We start from the raw sequence: 26,511 nt of genomic DNA on the forward strand, positions 1-26,511 counted from the left end.
ACACAACACAACACACAACACACATACCACACACGAACCACACCACAAACCACACACAACACAACACACAACACAACACACAACACACATACCACACAATACACACATACACAGCACACACACCACCCATACCACACCACACCACATATACCACACACGTACCACACTACACAACACACAGACCATACATACACACAGACCATATATCACTCGCACTAAACAACACACATATGTACCACACTACACAACCTATAGACCATACCCACATACCACACCCCTCACACACCACACACACACACACCACACACACACACACCACACACACACACACACCACACATACACACACACACCATACACACATACACACCACACACCACACACATACACACCACACACACACACCACACACACACACCACACACACACACACACACACACACCACACACACACACCACACACACACACACCACACACATACCACACCACACACACACACCACACACACACACACCACACACACACACCACACACATACCACACCACACACACACACCACACACACACACACCACACACACACACACACCACACACACACACCACACACATACCACACCACACACACACACACACACACACACACCACACACACACACACCACACACACACACCACACACACACACACCACACACACACACACACACCACACACACCACACACACCACACACACACACACACACCACACACCACACACACACACACCACACACACACACACACACACACACACCCCTCACACACCACACACACACACACACACACCACACACACACACACCACACACACACACCACACACACACACACCCCTCACACACCACACCACACACATACACACCACACACACACACACACACCACAGAGCACACCCTTCTCTCTCCCTCCCTCCTCCCTGTCTCTCTGCCCCCACTGAGGTCTCACTCCTGTGAGTGAGGAGCTGGTTAACTCTGGCCTCTTAGAAGGAAAGAAAAGCACTGAGCACGGATCGGCCATGGTTATCAGGTTATCACTGTAATGAGCCGGCCTTCGGGAGCTCCAACTCTGTTCAAAGAGCTCAGCAAACACAGGTTAATTACATCTCCTGCACTCTCCTTGTCACAGATGAAGACAACATCAGCAGGTCGTCCAGCCCAGGCTGATCTCAGGCAACAGGGCCTGGCTTCCTGTCCCAAGTGACCCAGCCGAAAAAACCCTGCTCCATCTCAAGGAAGTCAGGTCAGAAGCCTAGGACCAGCTCTGCAGGGGCCAAAAGGAGAGGCAGGAAGACAAGGCGGCAGGTGACAGAGTGCTGCGGGCTGGCTGCTGCCTGGCCTCTGTGAGGAGAGGCTGAGCCGTGACCTCCTCTACCCTCTACCCTGTATTGGCAAAATGAGGAGCTGGGTCTAGTACACCCCCTTCCTACTCCCCGGGGAGACTCATGGTCATCCAGCAGCACACCTCATCCCAGGCCTGGCTTCACAGCGCCTCATGGGGATGCACCTCTTCCTCCATGCAGGGTGAAGCTCAGGAGCTCTGTGTGCTTTTAACAGCCAGGGAGATGCTGGCCTGCTGCTGCAGCAAAAAGGAGGCCACCCTGCTCCCATGGAAGCGCTTCAGGGAGAGCTGTGTGCATGTTGTTTTTCCCTGAATGCCAAGCCAAGCCCCTACTGCCACCACTATTCCTGCCCCCTCGCCTGGCCAGGGCTTAACTAAAACAAGGTCACTATTGGCAGAACAGTTTCTCGAACCCACAGCTCCCACCCAGGATGCCAACATCGACAAGAGCTGTCCACCTCAAATCCAAACGCATCACAAATGCATGCAGCAGACTCCTTCAGAGCCAGGCCTGGCTGCTCAGCTCTGCTGCGTGAGTACATGCAGGCCAAGATGCATAGCAACAGAGGCGTGGGCCCTGCGGGGGCGTCGGGAACGCCGAGGACTCTGCTGTAGGCTCCTCAGGAGAAACCTCACCTAGCTCTATCTCTTCTAAAACCATCCTTTTAAACTATAACCACTTTCAGGCAGATAGTTCAGTGTGTGTGTGTGTGTGTGTGTGTATGTGTGTGTGTGTGTGTGTGTGTGTACATGCATTCATGTATGTGCTTGCATGTGCCATGGGAAGGCAGGGACCTGTGCTGTATGTATGTGCACGCATGTCTTCCTGTGTGTGCATGTGTGCTCTAAGCATGTACAGATGTGTGTTTGTTCATGTGTATGCATGTGTGTATTGTGTGGCAGCCAGAGGACAAACTTGGTGCCATCTACCCTGTGTTCTGAGACATGGCGTCTCACTGTGACCTGGGGCTTGCTCCTCCTCCCTGGTGTAGGAAGAGGAAGAGAAGCTGTGCCTGGCTTTTCCCTGCAAGCTGGTCTTTGAACTCAGGTCCTTATGTTCGTACTTTACTAACTAAGCCATCTTCCATGACTCTGTTTTCCAGGACTCCCTGTTCCTGAGTGAACTGAATGAAGAACTTCAGCCTGCTGGGTGGGAGGGCTGTGTTGGCAAAACGCAAACACATATTTTGAGCAACCAAACCAACCTTGGACGCAGTTACTACTGTTGTCAGAAGCCAAGGACAGTGTGTGTAAACCTTAGCAGTCAGCGGTACCACCAAGAGCTCAGGAGTTTAAACCCTCACTCTTTGTCTGCCTGCCCGTTGAAGTAGCCCCCTTTTAGAGGTCAGTGTCCCCATAGAGGACAGCAAAATCCTTCCCAAAGAGCCTGTGACCATCAAATGAAACGTGATCATGCCGGGCGGTGGTGACGCATGCCTTTAATTCCAGCACTTGGGAGGCAGAGGCAGGTGGATTGCTGTGAGTTCAAGGCCAGCCTGGTCTATAAAGTGAGTCCAGGACAGCCAGGAGTACACAGAGAAACCCTGTTTCAAAAAACAAACAAACAAATGAGATGTGACCCTTGAGATCTTGGCCTGAGTCAACCCTTCTCATAGACCTGGAATTTTTTCCTTCCAGAATCAACTATATGTGCCTCAAAAAACAAAAACAAAAACACACACACACACACAAAAAAAAAAAAACCCTAAAAAAATCAAATATTTATTGGTTATTTTACTTGGGGTGCTAACCAACACAATGTCTGCCTGTGAGGGCACTCAAATCTGTGCTTTGGTCATGTAGGTAGTTTAGTCAGAGACGGGGACTAATGAAGGGAAGAAATGGAGGATGATGGGAGGAAAGGGAGAGAGGAGAGGGGTGTGGTCAGTGGTCAGAGCGAGGTGGGAAGGGAAAGGAAAGACAAGGCCGTGTTACCTACAGGAATAGGAGGAACAGAAAGCGGAGCCAACCCTAAGACACCCTGTCTTTCTGTGGAAGTGAGAGAGGCCAGCGTCTCCCCAGCTTTCTGTTGTCTCAGTAGAAGTGCCCTCGGCTTCTGGCCAGGCAGCCAGGCCTGTGGTACATGGATGTGAGAGGCCCACCTGCTGAAGCAACAGCCTGGAACTCCATCCTGCATCAGCGCTATCACGGCTCAGTCTAGGGCCATCGTCCCATGCCACCTGATGAGAACACCCACCGAGAACACGTTTCTCAGGTCACCTTCGTCTCTGTCACCTGTGGAGGACACACATCCCAGGCCCTTCCAAGCCCACACCTCAGAACTGCTGCAGAAGGGTCCCACTGGGTACCACAGTCCTAAATTAGCTTTCTTGGGCAGAAGAAGGACAGACACGTCTGGCTTCAGGCGGAGGTTGGGGACCACTGACTGATGTGGGCTCCGTGCCCACTGTGAGGACACAGCTTCCCTGGGATGGCTGCACATGCCAGGGCACTCAGACAGTTTAAGAAGCAGCAACAGACACAGACTTATCATTTGAATTTGGAACCCACCAGCTACGTCACTAAAGCGGTGCAAACACAGAGCGGCTGATGCACATTTCTCTGGGCACAGAGTCCCTGCTAAGTGGCATGTGGGTGGGTAGTTTAGAAATGAAGGTGGACTCCTGAGCCACATGAAGAAGGCCACACCACACTCAAGCAGAAGAATCCATCTGGCGTCCATCTCCAGCGCTTCCTCCTGTGAGGGGAGATAAGGCCTGGAGGGTGGGAAGTTCAGGAGCGTCTCGTTCACCCTGATGGTACTTTTCTATAGTGCTTGATTTCTTCTGCCAGCTGTTTCTGAATTACAAAGCAAATTTGTTTTGGGGAAGTATCTGTGGCTGAAGAAAGTCAGCTTCCTGGACAAGGGGTGTGGCTCTCCTCTGACCTCTGACCTCTCTGACCCCGAAGGCCTCTCCCTGGAAGTTGAAGCTCTCAGAGTGGAAAACCCACATTAGCGGCTTGGCTGGCTGCGCTAGAGTCCTGGACTTCCACCACAGTCAGAAGTGAGAGTGGCCAGTGAAGGGTGGACTAGACCACCAGGCTCCCCCACATCTCCTCCCGGAGCCTCCCTGATGTTTTATTTGTTCTTATCCTGATTTTAAGAAATTAGTAGCTAAGCATGGTGACAGGTGCCTTTAACCCTAGCATTTGGGAGGAAGAGCCAGGCAGATCTCTGTGAGTTCAAGGCCAGCCTGGTCTATATAGCAAGTTCCGGACAAGCCAAAACGACATAATGAGACTGTGCCTCAAGAGAAAGAGGGGGCAGGGGAGGGGAGAGGAAGGGAGGAAAGAAGAAAGAGAGAGAGAGAAGAGAATTTAAGCATGTGTGCTAGAGAAAGAGATCGGCTAGCCGAGTGCTTGCTCTGTAAGCAGGAGATCTGAGTCTGATCCCAGTGCTGGGAAGTCAGAGACAAGAGGGTCCCTGGGACTTGCTAACCAGCTGGGCCAGTCTAACCAGCAAGTCCTGGATCCCAGTGAGAGACCCTGACTCAAAAGCACACAGCACAGAGCTTCTGAGGGACGCCACTAAAGATTGTCCTATGGCCTCCGCACGCATGTGCACACATGTACACCCACAGGGATGGACACACACACACAGAGTTACACATGCGCACACAAAAGTAAAGCAGAGAAACCTGGGCCATACACAAATTGTTGCCCTAAGGTACAATTGCCATTTCCCAGACGGCAGGCCACCGGTTCCGTTGCCCTAAGGTACAATTGCCATTTCCCAGACGGCAGGCCACCGGTTCCGTTGCCCTAAGGTACAATTGCCATTTCCCAGACGGCAGGCCACCGGTTCCAGAGTCCTCTTGGCAGATTGCAGCCCCAGTAGCAGCCCCCACACTAACAGAGCTCCCCAGAAAACTTCAGTGCTTTCAAGACCTGAGGACTTAACGGGAAAGCACAGAACAAAAACAAACAGAGCCTGGTTCTCAGCTGAGATGGGGAGCCGTTGTCAGGCGGATCAAAGCCTTCGCCTTCTGTTCATCGGAGACTGTCAGGTGTAGGGTTTGTTAGGTCCCTTCAGCACCTCACCAGTTGATGTCGAAGGCAGCCCTGAGTTTCTGCAGTGACTTAGCTGCTTCTGGTGGAAACAGTGTGGAGACACGAAAGGCTCTCCCGAGGTATCACACACACAGCCTCCTGGGTGCTTATCACTGGGCCCTGGGCAGGATGAGGGTGCTGGTCAATATACTCACTTGCTACAGAGGGCTGTGGGGCTGTGGAATGCCTCAGTCCCCTGGAGGCTCCGTGCACCTTAAGCCTGGAGCTGTGGGTGGAAAGCTGAGCTTCCCAACTCAGCCCACCTTGCTGCTAACAACCCCACAGAAGGATCCTCGTGGACTGTTTGGGGCTTGCTTTCCCTGGCCAACCTTCGCTGGCTGAGAGATTTGGGGGTCTGTGGGTGAGATTAGACCAACCGGGTCCTGTTATCATTTGGCACCTCTCTCTCCTCCAACCTTCTAGCTCCAAGTCCTGGAATTCCCATCCCCACATGCTGTTCTACTGGGAACAAATGCGAAGGGTGAAGGGTGGAGAGCGACTCAGGTACCAATGGGCAGTGGACGCTACTGTGGCATCTACAGTGAGGAGCAGGGATTTGCTGGTCCACGCAAGGGCTGGCTCCCAAGCACAAGAGCCAAGAGGCCTCCTCTGCAAACCTCCAGGCCCAACAAAACTGCCTCCCGCCTCTGTCCCCACCAGTACAAAACTGCCTCCCGCCTCTGTCCCCACCAGTACAAAACTGCCTCCCGCCTCTGTCCCCACCAGTACAAAACTGCCTCCCGCCTCTGTCCCCACCAGTACAAAACTGCCTCCCGCCTCTGTCCCCACCAGTACAAAACTGCCTCCCGCCTCTGTCCCCACCAGTACAAAACTGCCTCCCGCCTCTGTCCCCACCGGTCCCTTGTACATCTCACGCCTTCATCCCATCCTCTGTTGCCCTCCAGTTTTCTAAGATGCCCTCCTTGTCTTGTTTCTCTTCTCCCCTTTTTAATGCATCAGCCATTCCCAAGCCTTGACATGGAAAACCTCACACAGTCCTCCCTTCCTGAGACAGACATTCCTTCTTTCCTTTTCCCTCTCCCAAAGGGTCGAGACCAAGCCCGACCTTCCAGAGTTTTGGGAGAATATGGACAGAAAATATGAACTTATTCCAATTCCCAGGGAAGTTTGGTCAAGATGCTTTTGACATGTGGTCCCTGACACACAGCGAGGACCTGAGGACATGCCATTGGATTGCTATACTTAGCAGGTGTGTAAACTGGGGTTCCTGTAAGTATATTCGGAGAGCACTGCTCCAAGGAGTTGCTTCTCAATCAGGGGGCTAAGTGACTACAAGCATTTGGAAGGTGTCCCATCCTTTCCCCACCTTCTGGAGGTTCCCATGGCACGAAATCCCTGAGGAGATCTACCTATTTGTCACTAGCCAATCCACTGCCTCCTCCTATTGGTCTTTGTAGGGTCTCCATGTCATCAACATCACACCTGCCCTTGTGCTATGGAGCCACCACAGCGACCTCACTGGGTAAAGGTCCAGAGCCCTGGGTGGGTCCTCCTTAGCTTAGGGCTCTTTGTGATGGTGTAGACCTGGGATTGATCGCTTTGTCTCTCAGGAATAGGGGGTGAGAACAGACAAGCCAAGATCTTGGTGCTGCCATGGTTCTACACACAAGGGACAGATTTTGACGCCTTTCAGGCCTCCAGGAGGGAAGGAGGCCCTGAGGGTGCAGCAGGACAGGAGGGCTGGATACCGCGGACACAGGGCCTCCGGGTGGAAGAAACTACTGCTAGCTCAGCTAGCAACGGCTCTCCTGAGAGCAGCCAACATGGCTGCCATCACCGACAGAAGGCTCCGCGAGGATGCCTGCTCCGTGCTTCGGCCAGTGACTCGAAGGGCAAAAGCCAAATGGACACAGGGCCACTCAGGGAGACCGGCGTCCAAAGACGGCCCTGGCTTTCTAAAGGCTCCGAAACCCTGTTTCCTCTCGTGCACTCCTCCTCCTCACCACACCCTCCTCACATAATGATTTTCACGTTTCACTTTATGGATTCAGGTATGTTGTTCATATGCATGTCTGTGTAGCACCCCTGTGCAGTACCCATGGAGGCTAGAAGAGGATGGCCCCCCGTGACTGGAGTTACAGATGGCTGTGAGTCGTTTTGGGGGTGCTGCGACTCCAACCCAGCTCCTCCAGAAGAACAGCCGATGCTAGTAACTACTGATCCCTCTCTCCAGGCCGCCTTCATGCTTTCTTAAATCAAAAGGAGACTTCACAGGATCAAGAGGCCACTGACAGGGCAGAGGTGACCTGCCAACTGCAGGAGGGGCCCCTCCAGCCAAGGTCCGCCTCGCCCGCTGGCTTCAGGGCTGCCTCTGGATCTGAGTGAGGTTCCAAGCATTTTATTATTTTGCCTTTGCTTCTGGCACTTCTTAAAACAAACCTCAAAGATGGGAGAAAAAAAAAAAAAAAAGACTCCTGTCTGAAATGCATTCCTTTTAGAATCCAAGAAATGACTCACAGGCGTTGGGCTGGCATTTACGCTACCCCGTTAAGATGATTAGCTCCAGAAATCCTATTTTTGAAATGTAGGCTTTGTACCCTACATATTCTTCTAGAACAAAACAGAAGAAAAATAACTCTACGGGGGAGGGGGGAGGAGTGACACTCTTGTTTACATATTTAGTATTATTTAAACACACGCCGCTTACCACTTGCTTTACGGTTCACTGTCTATTTTTAACATAGGATTAAAGAGATTGAAAAAGTAATCAGTAAAGTCGCTTGCAGTGTCCTTTAGAAAACATGTCATCCGTGTGTGTGTGTGTGTGTGTGTGTGTGTGCGCGCGCGCGCGCGCGCGCGCGAGTGCACATGCACGTTAGAAAGAGAAGTTTTGGTTTTCACCCAAATGTCGGGCAAGTGAGGGGTGAATAAGCAACTGTGGGGTGCTCTTCATCCTCAAAGAGAAAAAACAAAACCCTGACATTTGCATGTACAGACAAACCTGCAGAAAGTTTGAAAAGCAACGAGCCAGTCATGAAGTGACAGATGCTGGGGTGGGGGAGGGGGTGTCCAGTAGTGAGAGCTCCCTGGTGTTGCCTGGTTCACGAAGTAGGCTGGGGCGGGGAATATTTAATGAGGAGGCTGAGTTGGGGACCCGTGAGAGAGATCAGCGCTGTGTGGTAGACATGGCTGTACCTCCACGAGAACGTGCTTGGTGTCTTTTAAATGAACCCCCAAAAATGGTTGCAATGGGCAATTTGACAATATGCAGATTTTACCACAATAAACCTTGTTTTCTCCAGGAGCAGAGATTGAGAAATACCGGTGGCCCCAGGCTTCTGTTTCTTTTTTATCTTGGCAATGCCGCTTTTCCAGAAATGACTCACTCTTCAAAGGCGCCATTGCTCAGACCTGTCCACTTTATCAGAGACTAGTCCAGGTCCAATGGGGCAGAGCGGTCTTCTAATGGCCCATGCAATGGACAGTCAGCAGGGGACAGGTGCTACCGTCTGCCCTGAGGGCGGAGCAGATCTCAGGGGCGGGGCAGATCTCAGGGGGCGGGGCAGATCTCAGGGGGCGGGGCAGATCTCAGGGGCGGGGCAGATCTCAACCATAGGACCTGAGGGCTCTGAGACTTGTGTGAAGTTATTGTGGCCATTACCCAGGTTTACACACCTCCGCTTTGTTCTGACGTGTGAAACCTCTCACCGAGAGGGTTTTCAAAGCAGCACAGCCCCAGCTGGGCCATCAAAGCCATCCCTGGGTCTAAACCTGCACAGTTAACTGTGTGGGAAGCCCTGGTTTCTAAAAAAGTTTTATTTGTGTGGTAACTCCTACATAGCAACGTTGCTCGCAATAAGACTTTATGAGTGCCTGCTCATGAACAGAGGCTGCACTGAACCCCAACCCGAGACGGGTGCTCTCCTGTTGGAGACTTTAATATGAAATAAAGCAGTCAGAATAAAGACCTCTGAGATCTTCCATATCATTGAAGCTGGGATGTATATTCTCATTTTATACGTGTTTTTAATGCTTCCCATGTAGGGTGCATTACATGTTTCAGAGCTGCGTGTGAAAGGCCATATAGAGCAGGGGAAACAGCCACAGTGCTCCGGAAATAGCCCTTGACGTCTGTCGGAACCTTGTAAACACAGTGTGTCCAGAACACCAGGTTTTTCTCTTTACTGCTCACCAGATGGATTTTGGTAATGTAGGGGTCATGGAACACTGACTCATCAAACGTAGACCAAATTATCAGGTAAACTTTACAAATAAAATGTGTGCATTTTATCCCTGAGCAGACGATTCCATGTCCACCAGAGTACATTTGGAAGGACGTCCGCTCAGCCCCACTGGCCTTACCTCTCTTCCCTGCACGTCCCTCCAAGTATACATTTCCCTGAGAGCAAAAGAGGGAAGAAAACAGAAAAGCCCACTGCCGCCAGCCTGCGGGAGGTTGCCTCGGGAAGACCTCACAGGAGAAGAAACACTGCACTCAAAACCAGTTCAGGAGGGTAACTGGACCCCTGCCGCGTGAGTCAAGAGGTGACCAAGCAAGCTCTGCAGCCAGTCTCCGTTTTCTATAAGTTCCGAGGGGGCCTAGGGCTTACTTGGGACAGTCAACGGCCACTGTGCTCTGCTGAGCCTATACCGGACTTCTTTGTCCTGTACCCTGGGGGGAGAGGCGGAAAGGACAAGGTTTTACTGGAAACCCCAAGTGAGTTTACATCTTGTGGTCATGAAAGGCAAGTAATCTGAAGTTCTGCATAAAAATAGGGATGGTGAACCCTGCTGGGGCTGGCCCATATGTGGGTGGCCCTTGCGCTGCTGTGCTGCTCCAACAAGTCTCCAGTCTTTCGGAGAAAGAAACACAAGCCCCCAGCTCAGATATCTGTTCTCCCTCCTTCTCCACTTTCTAATTCTGTTGCTCCTAGAGGGCCCTGGGAGCACAAGGGCCCCCGAGGCAGGCAGCTCTGAGGTGCTCAAGAAGCAGTGGTCTGCAGGAGCATGCAGGGCTCCTCAAGGCCAGCGCTGTGGTGGAGGTATGGAGATGGTGTCCCTGCGCCCCTGAGGCACTGTATGCTTTCCTCTGGGATCTAAGGGTGGCCTGAATAACTTAGAAGGTCTGAAGGTCAGAAGTGCCCGTGAGATGCTGAGAAACTCCACCTGTGGGGCTGGCACTCCCCCTGCATGTGTCACCCTTCCATCTGCCTTATGCATCATGAGGCCTTGTCACACATCACTGGCAGACCCCAGAGTCATCAGTAAGGACACAGAACCCCGGATCCAGCCTGTCCCACTACTCAGCTTGTCTCTGTGACCATAGCTCTCCCTTATCTGCAGTTTTGGCTTCAGTTGCCTAGGGCCAGATCTAGCCAGAAAATATTACATGGAATATTCTAGAAACGCTTCATAAGCTTTAAGCTGGGAAGTTTTTCTGAATAGGGTGTGAAGACTTGTGCCATCCTGCCATATCCCATTCTAGGTACGAGCCATCCCTTTAATCTTGTGTGTCCACACTTCATTAGCAACCTACCTATTAGTCACTTAGCAACCAGTCTGGGTATCAGTTCAACTGACCGGATATCAGTGCTGGCACTGGATTCATGCGTCTGCCTCCAGGTTCTTAGAACATACCCACGTTACATGGGGGGCTACTGCATTTCATGACAGCACCCTCAGTGGGAAATAATCTTGTCCCAGGGGACCCTGGCAACTTGTAGAGACCTTGATTATCATCACCAGGAAGGAAGTGCCCCTGGCATCTAACAGCAGGGCAGGGGAGCGGTTGGTATCATGTGGACACATCACAGCCTCAGAAGACCCAAGACAGCAATAGACAGAAAAGAAGAATCTTAGTCTTAAAAAGAAAGGATTTTATTCCAGAAAAAGGAGGTGGGGCAAACAGGAGAGATGTCTTAGTGGTTAAAGAGCTTGCTGGACAAGCATGAGGACCAGAGTTCAAGTCCTCAGCGCACACAAAGTCAGAAGTGACAGCCTACATCTGAATCCCAGTGTTCCAAGGCAGACAAGCTCTAGCTCACAGCCCAGCTAGCCTGGCCTACACATCGGCGGTCAAGAGACCCTGCCTCAAACGAAGTGAAAGGTGAGGGACCACACTTGACCTTGTCCCCTGTCCTCCAAACACATGCCTTGGCCTATGTATGCCTGCACGCACATGAACGTGCATACACACAGAACACACAGAAAGACTCACAATAAAGCTGGCCTCTTTCCTCTCAACATTAAGACGCCCTCCCTTTGGTTACTCACTGGAAAGCACATGGGTTTTTATGTCAGTTCACAGATGAGGTGAGTCCATGTGGCCTCACCAGGAAGTGAGGTATAAACTGTTGTGTGTCTGAACTCTTTGAGTTAACACAGTGCACAGACAAATACCCTCACCCCGGGGCCTCGACTGTGCCAAAAGGTCCTCCACGTGGCTTGTGACTGGGCCCACGGTTCAAGGCCCACTCTCTAGAATTGTGAATTCACTTTTGAATCTGTCCCTTTATACCTGACCATGACATTCCTGAATTACATTTTAAACAGCCTTGGGGACTGAGATGTAGTTCCATGGTAGAGCGAACATGTAGCATGTGGGGGACCTTGGATTCAAACCCCAACACTTACAAAGTGAATTCAAAGCCCTTCCATGTGTCGTTGAAGTCAGTACGTAGTTGTTACGAGACCCCATATATTAAAGGCCTCATGTACACTGCTTCAGAACACGGCTGTATTTAGTGAGGTGATCAAGGTAAAATGAGGTCACTAATAAGTGTCCTGATTCAGTGTGACTAGTGTCATCTTAAGACGAGACCAGGAACCACAAATGCCCAACGGTTGACCGTGTGAAGATGGCTGAAGGAAATTTCCAAGGCTCTCTCACCCATGTTGGCTTCCATGTGGGCTACTCTTCTCACAGGGATGGTTTCCTGAGCCCATCAGTATCTCAGAGAATGTGGCACTCAGAACACTTGAAGATGACTCACTAACCATGAGAACAGAAGAGTCCTGTCCCTCACTGACAGACTTGTTCAGGTGTCAACATCTGTCTGTCTCCTTCGAGAATCCAAGACGTCAGCAGACACTGGGCTTCTAAAGCTGTTGTTTCTCAGGATGGCGAGGCAAAGACTAACAAAGACCTGTGTGGTGGTTGTTTAGCTTTGGATGGCCTATGGGCATGTCTGTGGGCACTGTACTGATCGCCTTAATTGATGTGGGAAGATTCGGCCCACAGTGGGTACCGTGCCATTTCCTGGGCTTGGGTCTGGGAGTGTCTGAGAGTAGAGAAAGCTGGCTACACTCGTTCTCTCTCTGCTCTTCATCATGGTGTTGCCTCATGGGTACCGTTTCTGGGGCGTTGCTGCTGGGTCACGCTCCTGTGCACATGGAGTTCCCTCGTGTGATGGGCTATAACCTGGAATGATGAGCTAAATAAAGCCTTCCTCGGCTTCACTGCGTTTCATCAAGGTGTGTATCACAGCAACAGAAATCACACAAGACCACTTCCTGCTACAGTGGGATTGGAAGGAGGGGGAGGGGACCTGGGTGTGGGGGAGGGGACCTGGGTGTGGGGGAGGGGACCTGGGTGTGGGGGAGGGGGTCTGGGTGTGGGGGAGGGGATCTGGGTGTGGGAGAGGGGGTCTGGGGACCTGAGTGTGGGGAAGGGGACCTGGGTGTGGAGGAGGGGATCTGGGTGTGGGGGAGGGGGTCTGGGGATCTGGGTGTGGGAAAGGGGATCTGGGTGTGGGGGAGGGGACCTGGGTGTGGGAGAGGGGACCTGAGTGTGGGGGAGGGGACCTGGGTGTGGAGGAGGGGATCTGGGTGTGGGAGAGGGGGTCTGGGGATCTGGGTGTGGGAAAGGGGATCTGGGTGTGGGGGAGGGGACCTGGGTGTGGGGGAGGGGACCTGAGTGTGGGGGAGGGGACCTGGGTGTGGAGGAGGGGATCTGGGTGTGGGGGAGGGGGTCTGGGGATCTGGGTGTGGGAAAGGGGATCTGGGTGTGGGGGAGGGGACCTGGGTGTGGGAGAGGGGACCTGGGTGTGGGGGAGGGGGGTCTGGGTGTGGGGGAGGGGACCTGGGTGTGGGGGGGGGTCTGGGTGTGGGGGAGGGGGTCTGGGGATCTGGGTGTAGGGGAGGGGATCTGGGTGTGGGGGAGGGGGTCTGGGGATCTGGGTGTAGGGGAGGGGATCTGGGTGTGGGGGAGGGGGTCTGGGGATCTGGGTGTAGGGGAGGGGATCTGGGTGTGGGAGAGGGACCTGGGTGTGGGGGAGGGGATCTGGGTGTGGGAGGAGGATGTGGGTGTGGGGGAGGGGAGACTTTGAGATTGAAACACACATGGGAGATGATGGAAAGTCTGAGAGGAAACGAAGAAATTGCCTAGTCATTGAATGGCCGGTGTCATCAGCCATCCTATAAGGGATGTTTTCAAACAAAGACCAAACTTGTACATGCTTGAGGTTAAGAAAATCCTGTCCTCAAGACAATCATGCTTAGAGACAAACAGAAGAGATCTTAGCAAACCAGGCATAAGGCAAGCCAGGGCCACAGTCTGCACAGCAAGCAGTGCTGTAGGTCTGTGGTAGGTTTCCCCAGACACCTCTCATGCCTTAGCGTGTGTGCCTGTGGGTATATATGCATGTGGGCATGTACATGTAGTGTACATGCTTGGATGTGTGTGTGCACATGCATGTGCATGTGTAGGTCAGAAGTCAATGTCAGAATTCGTCTTCAGTTCCATACACTGAACTTTCCATTTCAGTTAGACTGCCCTGTGAGCAAATCCTCAGAGCCCTCCGCTCTTTCCGTCTTCTGTGCTGGAGTCATGGACATGCTCTGTCACACACACCTAACCTCAATGTAGATGCTGGAAATTAAACTTGGGCCCTCACAGCTGTAGCGCAATCGCTTCTACCGAGTCCTCTCCCTGGCTCTACCTGGACGTTTACTGTGGGACGATGAAGTTTCTCTTCGGGGAGAAACACAACAGAACATAAATTCACTATCTGTTTTTCCTAGGGAGTGAAGCAGTTTCCCATTTCTCTGTGGTATGTCATCTTCTAGAACAAACAGGATTATTTTGGCCCATGTTCCAGAGGTGCCAGCCCATGACCCAGAGTAAGGCAGCAAGCACATCCTGCCAGCAAAGTGTGACAGAGCAAAGCCAGGAAGCTCGCTCACACCCGTAATATGAACAGAAGCGGAAGGGGCTGGCACTCCAATAACCCCTTCAAGGGCCCTAATAGCCTGGCCGCCTCCCACCACAACCCACTTTCTAAAGGTTTTGTCACCTCCCAGTTGCACAATAGGCTGAGGACTAAGTGTTCAGATTAGCAAGGCCTTCAGGACACAGGGGACAATTCCAGTCTCAAACTGTAGCAATGACAGGTACCACAGGGGTTGGGCATGCTTTTCTAGACCTCTCACATCTCCTCATGTCCCCTTCCTTCCAAACAGGAGCCTGGGGGCTGGGAAGACCTGCTGCTCACACACACGGGCATCTTGGGATTGGGAGTCTCACAGAAGGAACATCCTCCCAATCAGAACCTAGGGGGGCAGGAAGTGAAGGGGGATGGCCCGCTGTCCCTTTGTTGCTCCTGCATGGTGGGGCTCTGCCTCTGCCTCCTGTCATAAGAAGCCTTCTCTCCCTTCCCTGTCAGTGGCTTCTGCCTCATCACCATCACCGTGCTGGTCCTCAGCACCTCTAGTGCTCCCCAAGAGGCTTGTGTGGTGGCCTGACTGACAGAGCTCAGTTTCCATGACCCTAGGTCAGGTCTTCTGCTGTTTCTGCAGTAACTGAGGAGAAACTGAGCCGCTTTTAAAATACCCAATTTGAGGCTGGGCGTGGTAGCGCATGCCTGTAATCGCAGCACTCAGGAGGCAGAGGCAGGTGGATCACTGAGTTCGAGGCCAGCCTGGTCTACAAAGCAAGTCCAGGACACCCAAGGCTACACAGAGAGACCCTGTCTCAAAAAAACAAAAACAAAAACACCCAATGTGGGGAGAAGGAAAATATGGCTCTGTGAACTAGATTTAACAAGATAAACCGCAACAGCAGAGTACTGACACCAGCGCCATGGTTAGGAGTGGAGGCACTCTGACAAGTAACTCAAAGACCAGAACGTGGACTCAGTGGCTGGGATGGGTGGTGTTAACTGTCAACCTGACACAACCTGAGAGAAGAGAGTCTCAGGGCAGGCTTGGCTAGCTGCACACAACCTGAGAGAAGAGAGTCTCAGGGCAGGCTTGGCTAGCCGCACACAACCTGAGAGAAGAGAGTCTCAGGGCAGGCTTGGCTAGCCGCACACAACCTGAGAGAAGAGAGTCTCAGGGCAGGCTTGGCTAGCCGCACACAACCTGAGAGAAGAGAGTCTCAGGGCAGGCTTGGCTAGCCGCACACAACCTGAGAGAAGAGAGTCTCAGGGCAGGCTTGGCTAGCTGCACACAACCTGAGAGAAGAGAGTCTCAGGGCAGGCTTGGCTAGCTGCACACAACCTGAGAGAAGAGAGTCTCAGGGCAGGCTTGGCTAGCCGCACACAACCTGAGAGAAGAGAGTCTCAGGGCAGGCTTGGCTAGCCGCACACAACCTGAGAGAAGAGAGTCTCAGGGCAGGCTTGGCTAGCTGCACACAACCTGAGAGAAGAGAGTCTCAGGGCAGGCTTGGCTAGCTGCACACAACCTGAGAGAAGAGAGTCTCAGGGCAGGCTTGGCTAGCTGCACACAACCTGAGAGAAGAGAGTCTCAGGGCAGGCTTGGCTAGCTGCACACAACCTGAGAGAAGAGAGTCTCAGGGCAGGCTTGGCTAGCCGCACACAACCTGAGAGAAGAGAGTCTCAGGGCAGGCTTGGCTAGCTGCACTTGGCTTATGAGCATTTCTCTAGGGAATTCTCTCTGTGGCCTTAATGGAGGTGGAAAGACTTGCCCACTGTGGGTGCACCATCCCCTGGGCTTGTGTCCTGGAGTATATAAATAAGCACAGAGAGGGATCTGGAAGCAGGAAGCACCCAAGCATTAACTCATTGCACATTAACTCGTCTGCTTTTGAGTACAAAGGTATTACAACCAGCTGCTTCAAAGTCCGACCACCTTGACTTTCCCACAGTGTAAACCCCACTTCTCTATGTTCCTTTTTGTCGCAGCAACATTAAAAGAAAACAAAAACAAAACAAAACAAAAAACTAGCTGAGATAGTTCAAAAGGGAAATGTCCCCCGCATTTGAAACTTTGGTCCCCACTTGGCAGCAATGTTTGGGGAGGTGCAGCCTTGTTGGAGCGGGTGCTTCAGTGCGCGCGCTCTCCTCTTCATCTTCCTCCTTCTTTCTCTCCTCTCCTCCTCTCTCTTTCTCTCTCTCCCTCCCTTCTTCCCTCCTCTTCTCTCTCTCCTCTCCCTTCTCTCAGCTTTGTGCATGTGGTTAAAGGTGGGATCTTGCGGCGCCCTGCCCCTGCCACCTGCTCCCATGCCCCCATCTCACCGTAAGGGACCCTCAGCCCTCTGGAACCACCATCCTAAAGCATCTCTTCCTTAAGTGGCCTTTGGTCGTGTTTTATCACAGCAACATAAAAGTCACTAACTCACCGGGACAACGACATCGTCACTAAAGGGCAGCCTGTTCTATAAAGCAACCAGACCAAGGAGGGACCTGTGAGTCCCCAGGAGTGGCGAGTCGCGGGTGGAAGATATATGGACAATGTCATGGTACATCAGTGTGGCAGGGGCTGTGACCACTCCCCTGATGTCATCAGAGGCTGACAAGTGTCTAGTAGGGAGCACAGCCACAAATCCATGCCCTGCCGCAGGAAGATGGATACTTGGAGGGCAGAGGAAGATCGCCCGTATAGCTGTTTGTTCTTGTTCACAGTGACCCTGGAGCTAAAACAGCACAGTTTGTGGTAGGAGATTCTGCCTTCCACCCCAGGCTGCCGACACAATACAGACGCATTAGTCAGTTGTCAGTACAGCAAAACGCCCGAGAGAGAGTGAACTTGAAAGAGGAAACTTCCGTTTGGCTCACAGCTTTGCGGGTCCGCGTTCAGTCAGCTCACTGCTTAAGGGCTGCAGAGCAGGTGTTGGAGGGAAGGGTTCACCTCATGGAGGTTGTGAAGCAAAGCGGAGAGACCCATGGTCTCCTTCCTCATATCAACAGGGAACTGAGACCTGCCCCATCCCTAAACACCCACCTCCGATAGCACCCCGCACTGGGAACCAAGCCTCCAACACACAAGTGCTTGGGGAACATTCTTGAAACACACAGTGTCCGCAGGAGACTCCCAGTCACCCAGTCCTTTTCAATAAGTCCCAAGACTCTTTTGCTATAAAATGCAGAATATTAATGGGCCCTGGGGGTTGGGGCCAGGGCTGAGGGACAGGAGCACTGACCAGGGCCCATGCCTGGCTGCAGAACCCTAGTGCCGGAGCCCTTTGCAGTCAGCCTGGAGGGTGACAGCATCAGCAGTGGACAGAGCTTTAAGCCAGGGTCTCAGGCCAGCTTGTGCATTGGAGTGCTGCACAGAACTGAGTTGTGACTGGTGCTCTGAGGGACCCCAACCACAAATCCTACCCTGGGTACTTCTAGAGGGGACTCTCTCTCCCTTATTGCCAAGGAAAACCTTGGAGTAAAGGGTTAAAGGCGTGGATTGGTGTCACAGAAGAGATGTTACTGAGCTAGCCATAGGGCAACCAGCAAACTGCTAGGGCTTGATTGAAAAAGCCCAAACAACATCCCATAGACCAGACCCCCTGGCTCCTGCTGAGGTTTGCATCACAGCCTGTCTGCATGACGGAGTGTGTGTGTGTGTGTGTGTGTGTGTGTGTGTGTGTGTGTGTGTGTGTGTGTGTGTGTGTGACTATTCTGTGGCTGCAGCAGCCATGTAAGGCAGTGTGGTGACTGTGTGCACTCAGGGTCGAGTCTACATGGACTCTTTCCCCTCCCACCCAGAAGACTCTTTCTCCCCTAAAAGCATGCTTTTAATGAAACTGCCCCCCAAACAGTCGCAACCAACTTGAATACTAACAAAACACATCGTTAAGCGTGTATATGACTTCCTCCCAGGACATTCCGTCCAGATGCAGGAGATGGTGGGAGCCTTTATTTACAGACCACCCTCCTTACCCCCCTTCCCCATCACCCCTCACTTTATTAAACTGCCTCCAGGCAAAGAAATCAAAGTCTTCAGCGCAGAGAAGCTAATTAATCAATAGCTGGTTCCAAAAGTGGAGCCATGATGTAAGACACCGCCTCGTTTTTCCTGCGTTGCTTTTACTTTCATTGTTGCGGCGACAAAACCAAGCTAAGGAGGAAGGAAGGAAGACTGGCTTGCCTCCAGCTCGGGCCTTGAAGGTACAGTCCATCGGGGCCTTGGGCAGCCGGTCACAGTGAATCTGTGGCCAGGAAACAGACTGCCTCTGCTCTGCTCACTTCCCCCTTTTTATCCAGTTCTGAACCCCAGCCTGTGGGATAGTGACCCCAATATTCAGGGCGTGTCTTCCCTCCTCAGTTAACCTCCTGGATGCATCCTCACAGACATGCCCCGAGGCACTTCTCCTGGGTGATGTCAAATCCTTCTGACTACAGTCAAGACTGACCACAGCTTCCAGTGGGCCAAGCTCATTGCTCGGAGTGGTGCCTGCTGCTCCGAGGAACAAACACATTCGGAGAATCCTCCCAACTGGCACAAGCCTACCACCACCTGCCTGCTGCCACCACCCGTGTCACTGGTTTCCGAGCACTGGGTGCTGCACTGTGTCCCCCTGATATGTGGGAGTTACTTTGAATGTGGCTCTATTTGTAAACACTTAAGATGAAGTCAGGTGGGCTCTCATCCAACAATAGTCTCCTTTCAAGAAGAGAAAATTTCAGACACAGGCAGGCACAGAGATGAGATGCTATGGAGGGTTCCCTTCATGCCTGTGTTACATTGGTGCACAGGCAATTCAACTGGCCGGACCTCAGTGGCTTTCAGGGTCCTGATATGTCACCAACTCCCTGCCACCTGGTGTGTTCTCTCTCTCTGTCTCTCTCTCTGTCAGTGTCTCTCTCTCCCTCTCCCTCTCCCTCTCCCTCTCCCTCTCCCTCTCCCTCTCCCTCTCCCTCTCCCTCTCCCTCTCCCTCTCTCTCTCTCTCTCTCTCTCTCTCTCTCTCTCTCTCGGTTTTTCTCTCTGTCTGTCTCTGTGTATCTGTCATGGGCACCCTCTAATTTCTCTCCTCTTCCTGTTTCCCCCCACAATAAATCTCCTCATACCAGATCTGTTGGGTGGAATTCCTCTATATTTATATATTACAACACTCAGGGCACCAAAGCTATTTGACAACTGCCAGAAACTGGGGTGGTACAGAAGGATCCTCCTGAGATCTCAGGAAGGAACCAACTGGTTGGAGCCACCAATTAGCCCCCATGACCCTAATGATGAACATCAGCCATCCTAGCCTGTGAGTCTGGACTTCACTACGGTGGTCCCAAGAAACTCACATAGTTTGGGGCCTAAGATGCCCTCTTGGCATACCTTCATCTCCAAAGCCAATCTTTAATGACATTCTTATTCTTTCGTGTGTGTTTGTATGGGTGTCATACATGTGCAGGTACATACATGTCAGCCTGGCCATTATTCCTCAGGCGCCATCTTGGTTTTTGTTTTGTTTTGTTTGTTTTTGTTTTGCTGGTTTTTTGTTTTTGTTTGTTTGGGGTTTTTTTTGTTGTTGTTGTTGTTTTTTTGTTTTTTTTTTTTGTCTTGGACTTTTGAGATATGGTCTGTTTAATGCAGCTTTAGCTGGCCTGGAACTTGCTACGTAGACCAGGATGGCCTTGGATTCACAGAGACCCACCTGCCTCTGTCTCCTGAGTGTCGGGTTTACAGACATGCACCGTCACGTCTGGTCCACCTTGTGTTTTGAGGAATGGTTCCTTACTGGCCTGGGACTCACCAAGGAAGCTAGGCTGGCTGACCTGTGAACCTGAGAGAGACCTTCCTGCCTCTCCCCAGGGTGGAGAATACAAGCAGGTGCCACCATGTCCCCCTCTTTAATGTGGGTTCTAGGATGGAACTCAGGTCTCTGTGCTTTCAAAGCAATCGCTTGGCCAACTGAGCTCTCTCTGCAGCCCAGAACTGTTATTCTTACTCAGTCCCTCCTTCTGTCCCACCTGCTTGTCTGGTTTCCACCTCGACCTGATTTAAGACGAGAGTTTAAGGAGTGTGTGGCAGTTTGAATAGGGATGCCCCCCCCCCCAGGAGCCATTTGAATGCTTGGTCATTAGCGAATATCATACATTAAGAGGTGTGGCCTTGTTGGAGTAAGAAGTGTGTTACTGGGGGGGGGGGGGGTTTGGGGGTCTCAAAAGCTCGAGCCAGGCCCACCAGTGTCTCTCTCTCCCTGCTGCCTTCAGATTCAGATGAAGGACTTTCAGCTACGATGTCAGCCTGTGTGTCACCGTTTCCCCCACCATGAGGCTACTACACACACACACACACACACACACACACACACAGAGAGAGAGAGAGAGAGAGATGCTGCCATGGCTAACCTTTGTTGTTACACCTGTGTGGTACTTTCTAGAGCAGGTCTATGGAGGTGGGAAGGCCCAGCCTAACCGTGGTCAGGACCTTGCCAGGGACTAGAGAACGTGAGCCAGGCATCAGCATTCATCTCTCTCTGACCAGCTGCGTCAGGGCCCTGCTGCTGTGATGGACTGGATCTCCTCATACTGTGAGCCAAAACAAGCTCCCAGATTGCTTTTTGTCACATATTTGGTCCAGGCGGCAATTAAAGTAACTAATACATCTGTATTCCTAAAGCAAAATTCCAGTCATGTTTTACGTCTGAGTGAAAGTTTAGCACGCTGTCTGCATTTCCTGGTGGCTTCTGTCTCTCTGCCAGGGCTCACAGTGGCTACGACTCCACCACAGCTTTTCCCACTGAGGAGACTCAACCTCTAAAGATGCACAGTTCCATCCATGGTACAGCGGGAAGGTGTGATGTGGGTGGTACCCATCTGTGTTCAGCCATTGCTTCCAAAGACTTTAGAAGGAACTTCCATGCCAGCACTGTCAGCTGATCTGGACCTCTCTCCAGAGATTAAGGCAATGGGCTCTGTTTCAAGTTTCACAGATGAAATATTGTGAGCATAGCAGACTTTTGCTTTGGGCTCGTCCAGCCTTCTGGGGAGCCATGTTAGGCTAGCCCTATGAACATAAGCTCCACAGGCACGGTGGCACCAGACGGTTGCCCCTTGGAGTATGAGGTCTGTGCTTACCCACCTTAAGAAGTCACTGGCATGGCCAGGAAAGGGAAACAGGGGACTCCCAAGGATGGGGCAAGCAGGGAAGTGTTTCCTCCCAGGGCAGGGTTCACATCTGTGTGCAGCAGTGAGTTCACAAATCCAGGTCCCACATGGGTATGAAGAGGACCCTGTGGGGCTGAGGCATTGGCCAGGCTTTGTCTGAAAGCATCTCTGTATAGTCAGGGAATCCTGAGAAATGGATGTACACACAAATATATGCATGCACACACACAGACATACATGCACACACTCACACACATATATACATATACACAAACATACACACTCACACACATATACACACTCACACACATATACACACTCACACACATACACACAGTTTCTCACACATACACACACTCATACACTTTCTCACACATACACACACTCATACACACTCACACACACACACATTGCTCTAGGTTGTCAGGCTCTACACACTTGCACACACACTTCACATAATATATTTGGGCCCTCACAACTTATCCCATTGCACAGATCAGTGAACTAGAAGCTCTGAGGGGATGCTGTCTCCCAAGTCTCTCAGGGGTGGCAGAGCTGAGATTGTCACCCCACTATCACACCACCACAAAAAGGAGGTTGGGCACGCACTGGGTCATGTGGAGGCCAAAGCCACCTCAGAAGACTGAGCTTTCCTGTTTGTTTGAAAGGCTTTGATCTTTCCGGTTACTTCAAGAGCAAGGATGTGGGTGGCGAGCACAGAGATACATTCACGTGTGGTAGTGTAACGCCGGGTGCACACTTGTGTCCCTCACAATAAAGGAGGGAAAGCAGAAGGAAGAGACGGGACCGCGGCAGCCCAGCTGGTGTCCACACAAGGTGGACCAACGTGTCCATCAATGGTCAAGACCTGCATCAGCAAAGAGCATAGGCAGCTTTCTCTGCATCTCGGTGCAGAGGGAAACCTGTGCGCCTGGACACAGCGGCCAGCTAAGGAAGAGCTCAGCCTTGAACTCAGCTCAGTACCTTACTTTTGCTGTACTGGGGGGTCTCTGTGCCAGGGGAGAGACACAATCAGGCCAGGGCTGACACCACAGCTGCCAAAGAAAAGGAGCCTTAAAATCCAAAATAAACCTCCAATAGCACAAGAAGTGCCTCTCCCTGTCTATCTGTCTGGGTGTCTGTCTGTCTGGGTGTCTGTCTGTCACATTCAGTTTTGCTCTTCATTCCCTCCCTCCGTCCCTCCCTCTCAGTCTCTGCCTCTTTGTCTCTGTCTCTCTCTCCTTCTGCTGGCCTCTCTGTTTCTGTCCCTGTTCTCTCTCTCTCTCTCTTTCTCTCTCTCTCCCCCCTCCTTCCCTCCCTCCCTCTCCCTCTCTTTCTCTTCCCTTTCTCTCCATCTTCTCCCTCTCCCTCTCCCTCCCTTCTCCCTTCTCCCCTTCCCTCCCTCCTTCCCTTCCTCTTCCCCCCCTCCCTCTCCCTCTCTCAGTATCTCTCAGTTTCTGTTCCCATCAGCATGTTCTATTTAAGACTCACAGCCATGAAAAGGTGTTTTACTCACATAGATGATGTCTCAAAACCTCAGAGGACTTAGAGCGAAAGAACTCCATTGACACACAGGCCTGAACACCCCATTGGCCATGGACTCTGTTGCCCTGGCAACATGACTCAAAGCTTCCTGCCTCACACTCCCGCCTCACCACTGCTCCTCACAGTCAGCATCACCTTCATTACTCTCGGTGACACCACAGGTTATTAAAGCTCCTTAATGGACTCAGCTCTGGCAAGGGGCTTTTCATCACTGTCGCCCAGTAACCAAGGCAGCTGAAGGTACTGCCTCTGAAGGGACAACTGTGACCCTCTCACACTTTGGACCATTTGAAATTTATGATCAGATAGCACGTGATGAAATCCTAAAGAAAGAACCAGAGCTGCCTACATCACCTTCTGAAGGATGAGAGTCCCTTTATCTTCCAGGGCACATGAATTTAGTGTGAATAATGATGTCATCCCTTACCAGGAAGAAAGTCAACTCATTCCTTTGGGATTGACATAACACAATGCCTTAGGCGGAGGCTTATAAGTGACAGAAATGCATCTCTCCCCATTCTGGAGGCCAGAAGTCTGAGACAGAGTCACCAGGAGAGTCTGAGCTGGCCGCCACCCCCCCCTCCTGGTGGATGCACTCGCTCATCTTGAGCTTACCTTGGAGAGGGGCAAGCGGTCTCGGGGCCTCTCTTACAAGGGACCTAATTTCATTCCTGATTGCTTCCCTTTTGGCACAAGGTTATCAGTGCTGGGCAGGGAAGGGACGTATATTGAGACCACTTGCAAAACTGTCCATTGTTGGACATGTCTGCAAAGAATACAGACTGCAGATCCAAAGATCTGGTGCCAAAGAGATAACCCACCTCCCCAAGTCTTGTCTTAGAGGACAGAGGGAGAAGGAGGAGAAAGGGAGATGCTATCAGGCCTCCAACACACACACAGAGGCCCTCAGCTCGCCCTAGGGACCCAAGTGGAGGGGAAATTACACGTTTCTTTCCAACAGCACCTGACCCATGTCCTCCATGGCACCTGTAGGTGACAGTCAGCAGGACGTGACAGCAGCAGCATCTGTCCCTTTGCACCATGTACCCCCTACATCATATGTGCTCTCTGTGGCCAAGGGCCCCATAGCCACTTGTCCCCTTCATTTTGATCCTATTGTGAGCCTCTGTTTACTGCCACCCACAGCAAAAAGAACCTTCTCTGCTGAGATTCTGCCCTAGTCTACGCATCATAAAATGAGTATTTAGAAAGTAGTGAGCTCTCCCCTGGGGCCGATGCCCTCTCCAGCCAATGCACAGAGCTATGCATGGCTTTCCTGCTGCTGAGGGGACCTTAAATCCAACCAGAAGGCAAATGGCTGTCCCCATGCAGTTCCTCCAGTAACTTGTAGCTTCTGGGAGATTCTCACTTTGATAACTGTATCTCCACTGGCATGGTTTCCGTTAAGGCCTATGCATCTCTTCCCTGCCCTTGAACAACCCTTTTTCTGGAATGTGGTGTGCAGCTTTCATGTGTAAGTGGCTAAGGCGCCCACGGAGTGAAGCGTAATATCTCCTGTTATGTCGTATGCTGCCATCCACTTTCTACTCTAAGTGTCCGGTCACTGGCACCTCATTAACACACACAGGGGAGCGACTCTGCAGTGTTGACAATCCCTTTCCATCTGGGTTGGCTGGAGGTGGGAGGGTTCTGCGAACTTAAAAGCAAGACAGCGTCTCAGCAGGAGGCAGAAGGGAAGCTGGAGACAGCCCAAGGATGAGAAGCACTCACAGGCTCTTTCTGGCTCTGACAGGAGAGGCTGGGAGCGAGGACAAGACCAGCAAGAGACTTTGGGGTCAGGCCGGCAAACAGATGGCAAGAGCACAGGGCCTCAGTCCACAGCCCTGGGGACTGTACTCTGCTAGCGACCAGAAAATATCAGATACGAATTATCTTCCAGCCTCCTGGTAGGAGCTCAGCTGGTCAGCGCCACGGTATCAGTTTGTAAGACCCAAAATGGAGAACCTGCTGAGCCACGGTAGCCAAGCAGGTTACAGGCCTGTGAGGAGAGGGCTGCTGTGGTGAGCAATGCAGCCCCTTGTTCCTCCTGTGGTGCCAGCATCTGGCTCTGGGACCCTGAGACCCTGAGAGACAGCGGGAAATTCTTGCGATATTGCTGGCACAACTCAGGAGTAAGGATGGAGGGTACTACGGTATTTCCAGCCATCCCCTCACACTAATGCATGGTCTACCTCCAAAAATGCCATGCTTTTAAGCTATCTGCTTTGTGAGAACAGGGGGTTCCTTTGCAATACTGTGTCCTGGTGACTGAACAACCCCGACGCATAGTGCTCCTTGGGGTGTCTGAGTGGGAGAACACATGCTTAGTGATGCTTCGTGATTGAGGGTGTACCTGTCTGTCTCTCCACACTGGCTCCCCAGTCAGTACTTGGTCCCTAACCTTCCTCTGTGCCAGCCTTTCTTTTTGGTTTACCCTTTTGGGTTCAAAGTCATCCTCCCCATGAGCATGGGCTCCTGGACCCCCACTAACCTCCTCCACCCATTTCTGCCCTGACCAGGAGTCTGCTACAGGAAGTAGGAGGACCTCACATCCCTGCCACAGATAGGAGACAAAAGAGACCAAGGCAGGGTCGGTCCTCTCCCTTCTAACCATCCTCCTATTTCTTTGGGGCTCACCTCCCCAGGGCCCACATTCCAAAGGTCTGACCTGGGAGGGGAGCCACGTGAGCTCAGTGTCCAGTGAGTGACCAGGGCTCATGTTTTATTCACTCAGATCCTCCTGATGCAGTGAATGAACTGAACAGCTCTGCAGCCACCACAAATAAACCGAGAGACTGGCTGGGAGCCTGCTGAGCTGCAAACCACAGGAAGAAGAGAAAAGACATGAAAGGGACAGTTCTCGGAGAAGACTTCCTCCCAGAACCTAATGTTCTGGAAAAATCCTCCTAATTAGTCATTAATTGGTACATTATCGGCACCATGTGCCAAGGATCAAGTGGGTAATTCCCATGATCTCTAGAGAGCAGAGTAAAGTATTGCGTCAGGCAGACGGGGAGGACCAGCTCTCCCATGCTCCCTAACGGCCTGAGGCCTCGGCAGCCCCCATCCACCTGTCCTGTGGTGCTCTGGGACTTACTTCCCCAGCACAGAAGCCTCCTCCTGTGTTGCCCGCTGCTTTTGCCTCCAGGCTTCCGGATGAGCTTGAGTTGACTCCCCCACGTTACCTGTTACAGGAGGTTACATTGTCTCAGCCTAGGGCCCTGCTTAGCTACTTTGTGTTTGGCACCTCTTGGCCATTCACATAGAGAACACTGCAGGTTATTTTAGCAGCTCCAATTGGTT

This window comes from Acomys russatus, chromosome 8 (genome assembly GCF_903995435.1).
Source record: "Acomys russatus chromosome 8, mAcoRus1.1, whole genome shotgun sequence".
Taxonomy (NCBI): domain Eukaryota; kingdom Metazoa; phylum Chordata; class Mammalia; order Rodentia; family Muridae; genus Acomys; species Acomys russatus.